Source organism: Eubalaena glacialis, chromosome 7 (assembly GCF_028564815.1).
Source record: "Eubalaena glacialis isolate mEubGla1 chromosome 7, mEubGla1.1.hap2.+ XY, whole genome shotgun sequence".
Taxonomy (NCBI): Eukaryota; Metazoa; Chordata; class Mammalia; order Artiodactyla; family Balaenidae; genus Eubalaena; species Eubalaena glacialis.
In genome coordinates this window covers 25,706,350-25,720,407 of record NC_083722.1, presented here as the reverse complement: position 1 = coordinate 25,720,407, position 14,058 = coordinate 25,706,350, and positions in this window count along the sequence as shown.

The following is a 14,058-nucleotide window of genomic DNA, read 5'->3' as shown; positions in this document are numbered from 1 at the left end:
ACACAGTGAAAACACTCAATCCACTTTACTGAACATCAAAAGAGAAAATTCCTGTGGTTAGCAAAGTTTCTGGTGTTTCTCAAATGTGCCACCAGATGACAGCAGTTGATAGTAGGAAGGATAGTCTACCACCAGTTTAAGGCTTCCTCTGTTTGAAACATCAATAAGAGCATCCCTCAACAGCCTTCATTAAGCACAGACCTTTGTCAAGCCCTGGTATATAGTAGGACAATTTCCTTTTTTCTCTAGAACATCTCCTCTAAAATACATGCTGACAACAAGGGTTTAAACACAGAAGAACATACTCTAATAATATACATGCAGTTACTCAGCATTTCCAGGGAATAATGCTAATAAATATTTAGAAATTATAGGACGTACATTGAACCAGATTTTCACAGTTATGTTCAAGCCAATAGGAGCAGTTGTTCACAAATAAGATCCTAAGCATTTGGAAAAAAAAAAAAAGCACATATTCCAATCCCTTTTGATTTTTAGTTGAAGCATTGAAGGGCTGATGGTAGGGTTATATAGAACAGAGGGTTGTATGAGTCTGATTAAACCCAAAGAACTGAGTGAATCAGGATCCTGCTCAGTCCTTCCAGCCTAAATTATGCTGCCAGTGGCTATTTGTAAACTTCAGGAGAGTAAAAGAGAAGGATTGCTTCAGAGAGTTGGTATAACTACATAAAAATTAGCCTCTTGAATCTTTGGGCCAGACATGAGGGATTCTAGTCCAACAGGCCAAGGTTCTGCTGGAGGGCACTGTTTATGGGGTACCCATGCCAGACAATCCACTGAGAGTTTGAGTTCAGAGTCAGATAAGTCGGGTTCAAATCTGGCTCCGCCATTTGCTATCTGGCTGTCTTTATAAAATTTATTTCACCTCCCTAAGCCTTAGTCTCCTGATTTATGAAATGGAAATAATAGTACCTTCCTCAAAAACATACAATTGAGGATTATGTGAACTTTAATTAGTGAGTGCTCAGTAAATGCTAGCTACAACTAATGTTATTTTTATCATTATACCCAATATTGTGTGTCAGGCTTGGAAGACACAGTGGAGAACAAAATAGAAATATACTTTCACAGGTCAGATTCAGACAAGCAAATAAACACATACCGAGTGCTAAGGGTTATAAAAGGGAGGGAGTAGGGTGCTGTGGGAGCCCATAGGAGGGCACCTAAACCAGTGTGAGGAGTAAGGGAAGGTTTCCCTTGGAGAAGTGAAATCTAAACTAAAGGATGATACGCATTATCCAGGTGGAGTGTCTACAGCAGAGAGAATGGCACCCGCTGAGCCCTGGTCTTCAGAAATTGCATGAGCTTGTGGTTAAAAGTAATAGCAATAGTTAACACTTTCTGAGAGCTTAGTGTGTGTCAAGGCACACTTGTAAGTACTTTACATGTATAAATGCATTCTCACTTTATAATAACCCCCATGAAGTACAATTGCAACCCCCATTTTACAGATGAAAAGACTGAGGCATGAAGAGATTAGGTCATCTGCTCAAGGTCATATATCCAGTAAGTGACCTTGCCAGGATTTGGCTCCTGAAACTTGACTTTTAAGGAACAACTAGGCTCTACTGTCGGGAAAGAACAAACACTCGTGGAGTATTCTCTAAAGTAAGTTTGGAGAGATCCCAAAAAAACAACACAAACTAAAAATCAGATCTCCAAGCCCATCAAGCAGCACCCAAGAATGAATTTTTTTCTCCCTGGAGTCCTCTGGTCTGATAATGAACCAGAGATTGCCTGGGACATCTACAGATAAGACCCACCCCAAAGGAAATGGCAAGAGTCGTCTATTATCTCAAAGGACCTATCAAGGAGATCTCCAAAGCTATGCCATCCAATATGGTGGCTACTGAGCACTTGAAATGAGGCTAGTGGAACTAAGGAGCTGAATTTGAAACTTTATTTAATTTCAGTTAATTTAAATTTAAAATTGAAGCAGTGTAAAATATTTCTCTGTTAAACACTAATTTATTATTTTGGTTGAACTGCATTTGCCTTTAACCATTGCATCACATAAGACATTATATTGTAGTGTGTGTGTTGGCATATGTTGTCTTTTCTAATATCTTATTAATGACTTGTTTATATTATTGCATGTTGAGATGATAATGTTTTAGATATATTGGGTTAAATAGATATGTTATTAACATTCATTTCACTGTTTCTTTTTACTTTTTAAAAAAATTTTACAATTCCGTATGTGGCTCACATGATTGCACTGTGCTGGTCTAAAGGGACCCTGGAGGTTACATTCAGAGTCCTTGTCTTATCATCAGGGAAGAGTCTGAGGTGAGGAATTGGTCCCTCATGTACACTCCTCAGTGCTATGCCCTTGTGCTTTAAACGTGTGAGTTGTTTGAACTTGAACTAGAACAAGACAAAAGTTAGCTTAAATTTCTTAGCACATCTTAAAATTTCCAGAGCACTGACTGTGGAGTCAGACAGCCAAACGCTCATAAATTAGCCTTAGCCTTGACCAAATTCCTAATTTCCTCACACCTGCTTCCACACTCCAGGTGGGCTAGAGGCTTCCTAAGATCTGTTGATGTTGTAAAGATTCATGACCAAACCAAGTTATCTGGATCCATTCTGCTCCAGGTCAGAGAAAAGTCAGTCCACACTCACAGATTCAGCAAAATAACATCAAGGATATGCCCTTGGCAAGGGAGGAGGAGAGTGTGAACAAGTGTGGAAGGACCAGCCCAGGACCTTCACCCACTGGGAAGACAAGGTCTAACACCCACTCACTGCCTGCAGCCCATCCACTTGGTGCCCACATACCCCTCCCCCCACTTCACCTCCCATTATCTTCAATGAGACTGAAAAAATGCCTGTCCTCGGGGAGCTTAAATTCTAGCAGAAGAGACCTTTAAGGAAGCATGGCACAGATAACAATTTAATTTAGTACAAAATATGAAGAAACACTGGGTGTGAAGAAGGCTTAGGACAGGACCATCTACCTTGTCTCAGTGATATTTCTGACATACAAGGTAGCTTGGTGGTGAAGAAATCAGACTCTATGTGCAGCCTGTTGTGTACAGTGCACAACTGTGCAGCCTACTAGTGGTGTGATTCTGGGCACGTTCTTTAACCCTCTAGTCTTTATTTTTCTCACCCACAAAATAAGGATGGTAATAATAGTATCTACCTCTGAGAGTGGTTGGAAGGAGTTAGTGGGTCAATACAGAACTCTAGTGGGTCAGTTAGAATATTCTCTGCAAATATTTAAGCACTATTTCCCAAGGGTTTGCTATCATTGTTGGAGATCTCAGTGGATTTGGGAGCTCTCTCTAGGATATCCATTTGCAGGTGAGCCCATTTTAGAGACTTTCTTCATTCACAGCTAATAGAGGAAGATTCTCTTTGGGACTTGAGCCAGTCTCCCATGTACAGATTACAAATTCTAGCTTGCCTCTGAACAGTTCCAGGTGTCAGCATAGAAACAATTCCTTCCACAGAAATTTTCCATACATACCAGTCTTCAAGGATGTGGAAATTATAATAGCTAAATGCAAACCTTTGTGCATAAATTAGCAAGATATGTATTGTTATTGATTTTTTTTCTAGTTTGGATTGTTTATGATAACAATGCCGGTAAGGATTCAGTAAACAGTTACCATTCATTTCATTCAGTAAATTTAATAACGTTGTTGACCTGAAACAAATAGATTGCCAGATATTTCTCCAGCAAAAATGAGTTTATTCAGGATCAGCAGAAAATTGCAATTCAGGGTCTGCAACCATGACGAGCCACAGGTAAGTCTCCCCCAAGGCATGGGAACAAGATGGCTTTTATATGTAGACGGGAAAGGGAAGTCCGGAGGGCTGCAGTAAACAAAGAGTCCATGGCTTTTCACTGGCTGAGTCGTTGCCAGGAAAGAAGAGTCTTTCTTCTTCCTGTTGGGCTCTGCTAAGGTCACAGGGCATGAGAGCAACCTTCTGGTCTCCCAACTCTGTTTCTTTGGGTTTCAGTGTATTCATTTTTCACATGTGTACTAGAAACTCGCCTTCTCTACTAGGAGTATAAATTGGAACCCTGGTTTTCAGAAAGTAACTCGACAGCATGGAACATGAATCTCAGAAATGTTCAGACCCTATATATTTCATTTCTAGGGTCCTAAGGAAATAATCCAAAGTGGAGTCAGATTTATGCACACAGAGGTTCATCACAGTATTATAGTAGAATACAAGAAATAGTCTTAAGTACTCAAGAACATGGAAATTTTAAATAAATGATGGCATATCCACAAAAAGAAAATTTAGGTGCCCATTAAAAATATTTACAAAGATTTTTAATCATACAGAGAAATATGTATCATACAATTTAAAATTTTTTTAATGTCAGATATAAAATTGTATATCCAGGCTAATTTCAGCCACATATGACAATAGACAAAGGCACCAAAATACTAACAGTGTTTATTGTGATGCTTTTATGAGGTGATGGGGTGAGAGGTGAATGTTTTTTATCGTATGAATATTTCTCTACAGCTTCCAGCTTTTCAAAATGTGCAGAAAAGTGTTATTTGCTTTAATGTTCCTCTAAGCCAAAAACAATAGGCCTGGGCATGTGACTGGGGATTCCCAGCATTGCAATTGGGACTGAATTTGAAAGAGGAGCTACAGGTCATGGAGCCCCTAATCAAGGCTACAACCCCAGGGATTAGGAATACTGGACAGGTCTCTGAGCACATGATGAAGCAGGGAAATTGATCTCCTTTGCCCTGTCAGCACTTCTCTCTGCACCCTTTACCCATCCCACTCTACCCCCAGGCAGCCGCTCCTCCCTTCCTAGGTGCCCTGGGAGTATCAGGTGCCAACTAAAAATTGTTGTTTGCCATCTGGTTCTACAAGGATGAAGCCACTAGCCACTACAATCGCTGACCTTCAAAACACCCTGAAAAGAGTTCAGGGCGGAGATCAGGAATGAGGCACTCTGTGCTCTGAGATAAACTGGCAGAACAGACCTTCAGACAGATATTTTCAGGAGAAGATTTTATGAGCCCAATTTCTTGCATCTTCTCATATCTAGAAAAGCACAAAAATCATTAATGTCGACATCTGCACCTTGTGACCAGCAGCAACCTTCTGCCAAAATGTGTGCTCAATTTCATGTACCCCCTTCACCAAAATCACATATATACTGACCTCCCCCGCACCTCTTCAGAGCAGTTCCTCAGAGCTCTCTGAGAGGCTGTCTCCTGGGCTATAGTCCTCATTTTGCCCCAAATAAAACTGAACTCACAACTCTTAACATCACGCATTCTTTTTCCAGTCGACACAGGAAAGACTTAGTAAGTAACCCACTCTTCTACGTGCTTGACTTACCATCACTTATTTTACTAAAAAGAGAGTTCCAGAGAACAGGCAGATCTTGCCTGTAGGCAAAGAAATTTACCCCTAACAATGGCATTTCAAGCACTACAGTGACTCCCTGGTGAGAAAAATGTGACCAACGGACCCTGTTTTGAAGACGTTGTGCATTCAGCCTCCGTAAATGCAAATGCAGCCTGGGCTTTGGCATCTGGAGCTTTAAATATTCTGTCTCCTTTTCCTCTGGGCAACAAGAAAGTTTTACTCGTCCCCCACAATCTATGAATCTCAAACCTGATCTTTAAGACTCATCCAAATGTGAAGTAGATCTCATTAAAGGAAAACAACTGTATTTGTTACCCTCAATCCCCATGCCACTTTCAGACTCCTTCGTACAGCATCAGACCTAAGATCCGTGTACTGAGTCAAGCATGTCCACAGCAAAGTTTTCTCTCATCTGCTGCTACATGACAGCAACAAAGACGGGTGTGGCTTTCCAAGAAAATCCCCCGCATCTCAGAAGATTGCTTTTATTATGGAAGCACGGATTCGGATAACCAGGAATGCTACAGGTAAACCGTGCCTCTGGGGCCTGGCAGTCTGTGGCTCAGATGCCTGAAGGGGACCCAAGGGAGTCCCAGGCCTCTGATGCAAGAAAGAGGATTGTTTCCTCCCAGTTGTGCTAAGATGCTGGTACTCTGCAAAATCCTACATCAAAGACAGCTGAAGAACAAAGCTCACAATTATATCCATTTTCATAAAAGGTTCTTAACATTTTGAAAAAAAAATTGTATTTTTGGACCATTTTTCCTTTCCATTTGTATTTATTGATATTCAATAGATAAATACTTTAATTCTTATTCAACATAAATAATAATAAAATCTTTCTTGTTCTAACAGTGAAGATTTATTCCAGTCACAATTTCATTTCTTCTTATATTTCCAAACATTTATCTTTGATGCATTTTCCAGGCTGTCCTTTTAATTGCTACTTGATTGGAGACAAATTCAGAATCCTTAGATTCTTATTGCTCAAAATATCTTTCACAGTACATGCTGTTTTTCTTATATTCACAAGTCTCGAAAGCTTCTAAACTGTCTGCTAACTTTTCATAGATATATATCTTTTTTATTTCTTGGAGGGGTTGAATTGTCAGATTTTTAACTTCAATCGGAAAATCTTTTTGTAGGGAAATTACAACTCTTTTACCTCTCTCATCCTGTCCATTTGTCATTATTGAGTTACGATCGCTTTCATTTGCATAGTTTCTATAAGTAAACTTGAAACTTTATTTCCTTAGAAAATAGGTCATAAAATAATCTTCACTGAATCCATCTATTTCGCTAACAAAGATTAACATGTTGCAATCCAGCATTTTAAATTATAAGATCAACCTACTTTGTTAACCCAGCAATTTCTGATCTTCTTGCTAGGGGATATAAACTATGCAGCCTTCTCCCCTTAATAATTTTAATAATACCTCTTAATTAAAAAACTACATATATTTCCTTTCACTGCCCTTATTTAGAGTTGATTGCCTGAAACCTGTTACGCATTCTCCTCTTATACATTCTAGTTCTAATATGGGATCTAATTTACCAACAAATTCCATTCAGTTAAATTTAGATTCATTTATTTCTGAAGTGTCTCTGTTGTTTAAAAAAAAGCCTTACTTTTCTGTGATATTAGTATATGGGAAATTTAAGATGCATTGTTTCAGGTACTTCAGTCTTAAGTACATATGTTCTTTCTACCCTTAAACATTATCAATCTCAATTCTTCTCCATATCCATTATTTTTCAATGCTTGTAGTGAGTTTGTCACATTACCATCCAATAGCAATTAATCAATTAAAGATGAAGAACCATGGTTTAGCAAGCTTGTTTACTTCACATTAAATAACACAGGCTGTAGAATAGCCAAGACTTAGAGTATTACTGGGAAGATAAACCACACAGGATAGGTGACAAATCATTTTTTTACCAAGTGGTACACAAAATATGTGTGCTCAGTTGGACTGTATGGTGGGCAGTTATTTTGTAAAACCTCCCCCACCTCCTCCCTGGTTAAGAACCACTGATCTAGAAGGAGAGAGTAAGAGATTTGTCAGAAGGTCAGTAGGAAGTTATAGCCTCCTGAATTTGAACATGATCAAAGGATAGTTAGGCTATGGATCTTTGAGGGTGGGAGGGCTGTAAATGAAGGACCCCAGCCATATATCCATCAGAGCTGTGGAAGCATTCCCCTCACTAACTGCACCACCATGACTTCCATTGTCCAGCTAAGATAGTACCCCTCACCCTCCCCACTAAACCCATCACTTTCCTATGTTTCCTCCTCTTCAACACAGATTAGATTCACATCTTCAAAACATCTTTATGAAAAACTAAAAGGAAAAATTATGATAAAATCTGAAAGCAAAAAAAAAAAAGTTGAACATACAAGAAAACAGATATGAAACTTAGATAACTAAACCCTAGTCACAAATTTCTTAGTCAACAAAATGTTCTAAATACATACAAGTCGCTGTTCTTCTTTTCATCTACAAGAATATTTCTACCTAAAATCATTCAGGGTGGCCCTGTCAAAAAAAATCTCAGTTCTTTCCAGAATCCAGTTCTTAATCAAGTATGTCCCACATGGCCCTTGCCTCTTCCAACCAGACATTTCCATCTTACCCCCAAAATCAGTGTCCTGAATCAGCCCAAACCTGTGATTGCCTGGTCTCTCTCTCTGTCTCTGACTTCCTTAAGTTAGAAAAGTCCTTTTCCAACCTGGACCTAAGTCTAGAGCATTCTGACACCCTGGAGGTTCTAGAACCATACTGTCCATATTTCTCCCAGCCGGTGCTAGTGCTTGGCTCAGCCTTTAGTGAGACTCGGTTTCTTCACATTGAATTTCTCCATAGTATCCAAGCAAAGTTTCATCTTGGCCTGGCTCAGTCCCAACTTCATCCTACCTTCTTGCATCCACTCAAACCCTTAACTAAAGCTTCTTCTTGTCAAATGTCCTGCTTCTCTTCATGAAGGTGGTGGATCCTCCCCACCGAAAACAAATGCACATATGAATGCGTCTTTAACTGTAATTTTAGCAAGTTCACAGGTTCCTTGAATCCCATCCATAGACTTCCTAGAAACCCATGGACCCTAAATTAAGAATCCTTGTCTGAGAACCTCCCGCATTTCCCAGGTTCTGGTCTGAGGAAACCACACAGTTCCCAGCTCATGTGTAAGCAGAGATGATTATCCACAAGTTCTATGTCATCCATTGACCCTCTCAACTCTTCTCTCCTGCAATGAATTGCTAGCAAAAGGTTAAACCTTTATAACTGTACAGTTTTTGAACCATTTAGCCATACAACAATCAAAAAGTGAAGGAAGAAATAGTTTACAGGAGCAAAGACTTGCTGAAAGATTGGGAGCACTGTGTTTGCAAGACAGAAATCTAGCTGGACAGAAGCAGAGCTGGGAATGATAAAGGTCAAGGCTGGACAAGAAGGGCAGTCCCACATGTGGAGGACCCCAATGTACAACGGAGAAGCCCAAACGTGATCTATCCTACAATAACTTTCCACAGGAAAACCTTTGAGGAGAGCAATGGCTAAGGAAGATGGATGTGGTTTTGGTGAGCGGGATGGGCTGCAAGGAGGAGGGGTCTGGAAACAGGAGGTCCCAGTAGGAGACGATGACTACTGGAAAAGCCCAAGGGAAGGGGGACCTGAACTAAGGTGGGAAGAACGTCCACCACATGGCAGAAGAACACAGAGAATCAATAGGACTCTGCGACAACTGGTGACAGGACTCAGAAGGGAGACAACAGGGGAAGAAAAAAATAAACTACAAGAATATATTTGGGAAAGATAGCCAATATTTTATAATAACTGTAAACGGAGTATAACCTGCAAAAATTGTGAATCACTATATTGTACACCTGTAACTTATATAATATTGTACATCAACTATACTTCAATTTTTAAAAGGCGATGAAAAGTCAAAGACAATGGAAAAGTTTTGAAGCTCATTAACTTAGAAGATATCACTTAAGGATAAAACAAAACAAATTAATTGAATTTACAAATGAGGGGAGTTCAGTTAGAAATTAGGATACATTTCTAAGGCAGTTACAACATCTCTTTCTCTGAATGTGTTTAGAGAAAGCGTAAATATTTAGGCAAGTTTTTAAGAACACCTATTGATTAAATAAGCTCTCTGTATTATTTTCATTTTTCATTCTGTGGGTCTATGAGTCTAAAGCCATCTCTGCAGGCTATCCAAACCTACAGATGAAAAGTGAAAAAATTAGCCCACCCGGATATAATAGTACGTAAATAAGAAATAAGTTATATTTGGCAACAGGTTGGCAAAGCATTCTGATAACCTGGATTTTTCTTTCTTCAGATGTCTTATTTTATGGACACATCCCACATGAAGCAGTCAGTCTCCTTAAAGTGACAGCTTGTAACAGGCAGAATTTACCTTCTTTCTGTATACTCCACAATGCATAAAATTTTGAGTTTCTGTAAGAACTCATTGTGGTTGGTAATGAATATGATTTTGATGATTAGAAATAATAGTACATAATATTTATGGCTCTGTGCAAAAAACAGTACCTACAGTATGTCTTCCAATCCTTACAATAACTTTATGATGTAAGTATTATTATTATTATTATTGTCATTTTAAAAGTGAGGAACTTGAGGCTTAGAGAATATTAAGTAACTTGACTAAGGTGTCATAGCTAGGAGGCAACAGAGTGAATCCAGATGTGTCTAACTCAAAGCTTACCTTTTCATTTGTAAACTTTTAAGTGTGACTCAACCAGTGCTCCTTCTAAAACTATAGTTCTTGCTGCTTTTTATACAGTAATTTTTCAATAAATGTTTACGAGGTGGATAGATGGATGGATGGATGGGGATGTTTGTTGAATTAGGACAACCAGTGGGCAATATATTTCTGCTGAGGCCCCGGTTCCCAAACAAAAGCAAGTTTAGAGCCTTCATATGTTTACACCAGGCATCCTGCTGAAGTATGTCTTCTGACAACAAGTCTAAAAGGCAGATGAGTTTCTCACCTCAGTCAAATGGTCCATCAACCACTTCCTTGATGGCTGTTTACTCATCATGTCTAGCAAATGCTGTGTTTAGCCCACATAGGGCACTGGCTCCCTGTCTCTCACTTTCAGGTGTCAAGCTCACTACATTTGGTTTACACATGCTTTATGCAGCAGATCTTATCAAAAAAAAAAAAAAGCTTAAAAACCACATAGGTTCAGCGGATCCACATAGACTTACATAAAACATACAACTATTTTTAAAAGTGGGCAATCCTTCTGCATCCAGCCTTTTCAGACAGGAAGACCATCTTGAAAAGATAATAAACAAGCATTTAAACATCTACTGTATATATTTTGTACAATGCTAAGAACTGCAACTTAATAAGTTTAAGTCTAGTCAATATAGACCCCCAAAATTTTATTCACAAAGATATAGAGATATATGCACATTACATATATAAATTATAAAATACATGTATAAATTATATACATATATTTAAAATATAGGGGCTTCCCTGGTGGCGCAGTGGTTAAGAATCCGCCTGCCAATGCAAGGGACACGGGTTCGAGCCCTGGTCAGGGAAGATCCCACATGCTGCAGAGCAACTAAGCCCGTGCACCACAGCTACTGAGCCTGTGCTCTAGAGCCCACGAGCCACAACTACTGAAGCCTGTGCACCACAACTACTGAGCCTGCACTCTAGAGCCTGCAAGCCACAACTACTGAAGCCTACACACCTAGAGCCCGTGCTCCGCAACAAGAGAAGCCACTGCAGTGAGAAGCCTGCGCACTGCAACGAAGAGTAGCCCCCACTCGCCGCGACTAGAGAAAGCCCGCGTGCAGCAGCAAAGACCCAACGCCACCAAAAAATAAATAAATAAAATTATTTTTAAAAAATAAAATAAATAAAATATAACACCATCAACAAAATAAAAACAATCCTATCTCTCAGGTTGAGGAGGAATAACAAAGCTCGGCGAGCTGGAGGCATCCTTACCAAGATTTGATGGGGTGGAGGGAAGAAATTACTTTGCCACCTACGTATGCTTTTCCTGTCGTAGGAGGAAATTTACTAGAGTACACACACCATTTAGAATGTCTTCCCAGCCCACACTGCTTTTCTTCGAGATTAGGGCTAACTTAACTTAACCACAAAGCTGGATCCCTAGCAGCCCTGTTTGTACAACATGATCCCGCTCAACCATAGCTGATTAGACACAAGAGTTAAGTTAAGCCAATCAGACTCTCCTGGTTCTATGGCTTGAAACTGAGAAATGCCTATCAGTGGACCTTGAATACGTGAACTTGGCAGAGCCAGGAGCACAGAGAAAATGAATCCTCAGAGAGAGAAATGACATAGTTCAGGGAAGAGGGTGTTTGAGAGACTGAAAAAGCAATTGCTTGACTCCCGTTTTTTTTGTTTGTTTATTTGTTTTTATACATGTATTTATTTTATTTTTATTTATTTTTGGCTGTTTTGAGTCTTTGCTGCGGTGCACAGCCTTCTCATTGTGGTGGCTTCTCTTGTTTCGGATCATGGGCTCTAGGCGCACGGGCTTCAGTAGTTTTGGCACGTGGGCTCAGTAGTTGTGGTGCACGGGCTTTGTTGCTCTGCAGCATGTGGGATCTTCCCAGACCAGGGCTCAAACCCATGTCCCCTACATTGGCAGGCGGGTTCTTAACCACTACGCCACCAGGGAAGTCCCTCCCATTTGTTTTTTGTTTTTTTTTTTCCATTTGTTTTTTAACTCTTGTTCCAGTCCTTTCCTGCTGTAATTCCTTCCCTTGGTTTCCCTAAAACCAGCTTTTTCTTAAGCTGGTTCAACTGAGTTTCTATTACAAACCAAGACAGAAACTAGAAAATCTTAGTAAAATATAGATAATAATACAAAAACCCATAATGGTTCCATATTCTCTAGTAATAATATGTATTTGAGCAAAGATCTAATGAATAAATATTTATCATGTACTGATGAATAATGAATAATTGGAAATGAATTTTAAATGCACTAATAGGAGACTAAATAAATAAATTATGGTATATACATGCACTTGAATTTGAACCAAATATTTTTAAATGATATGTACATTGGAAATTTTTCAAAATTAATTGCTCTTCATGTACTATCCTCTTATACTTGGCATCAGGTTCATGAGGTTTAACTCAATACTGGTCAAATATTTAAAAACCTGACTCCTGCAGTTTTTTGCTGTAGCTAAAATGCATTATGACTGTAATGGCCTAGTTCTTCAGATCAAAGAGAAAACCAATCTGATTCATAGCCATCATCTAATACTCCCCTATGAGGTTCTCATGCTTAAATTCAGCTCTTCCAACACCCACCTTTTTTTTTTAGGAAAAAAAAAAGAAAAATAAAGGAAAGATTACTGCTCTTCTAATCCAGCTGGGAAAGTGAGCATTAATCCTCTTACCTTGATCCTCAGTGAAACATAGACATATAGACACCTCTCTCTGCCCCTCCCTTCATTATTTTCACGAAAATCTCCACATCGAGGGAATCACAAAATAAATATATGTTGGGGATATCTTAGTCTAGATACAGTCATAGCACTAGACAGTGAGGGATTGTCAGTAAAACAAAGATAATGGACAAGGGTAAATGAAAGAGGTGATACCACAAAATGGATGAAAGAAAAACAATTCTATAATTTTTAAGACTTCAAAATTTTCAAACTTCAAAAACATCAGACAGCTTCAGACAGTTGGAAAGTCAGTTGCAGAATAAGTTTTTTAAATGTTTTCAATATCAATGTTTTCAGCTGTTCATAATGAAAAGCCCACAGACCTGAGAATCAGCCATGTCTGTGATCCTTCGACAACCTGCCAACTAGATGATCTTGGACTAGTTACTGAAACCTTCCAAACCTTAGTTTTCTTTTCTGTAAATTTGGATAATAATATCTAAATATATAGGATAGTTATAGGATCCAAGTACAGGATTGCTGTAGAGATTAAAAGAATGGATAAATACCCCCAAAAAAGGCCTTTCTCTGTGACATTACAAAATTTATATCATTTACATTTATTTGACACCATATGGCAGATCACTGTTTTTTATACTATCATAAGCCTTTTTTTGTAAATATTAATATTTTTGTTGATGTCTTTAATGGCTATTGCCCTTGTAATAACATTACCTAAAATGTTTAACAAGCTTCATTGATCTCTGTCAATTTATTTTAAGCATTAGTTTTATTATTATATTTGATTGTCATGCATCTGTGAATAGACTACAATACATTATAGTCATGTGCTTATGGACAAGATACATACTTTAAAAAGCTGTTGACAGCAACAAAATTTCTATTTTTTCTTATCAAGCGAAAATTGGTGAGAAAGTATTTTAAGTCAAAATAATCACTCCTTTCTCACCATGGGAAAATGCAAACCAGAAAATTGCAACTTAGGGAAGCCTGAATCTTTTTATTTAATAATTTATAACCATTAAAATATTGAATGTGTCCCATTATAGTTAAACTTCTCATACCACTATAACTACAAAGAAATCTTTGTGCTCCTAACCCATCCTGTTGGGCTTTGTCACTAAGTCATTCTTTGTTTAACTCTTGGGTTGGGGTTGCTTCCTTCTGAGTCAAGCCATTATTATAAACATTTGTAACTTCTCAGTGTTATGAATTCACGACTGTC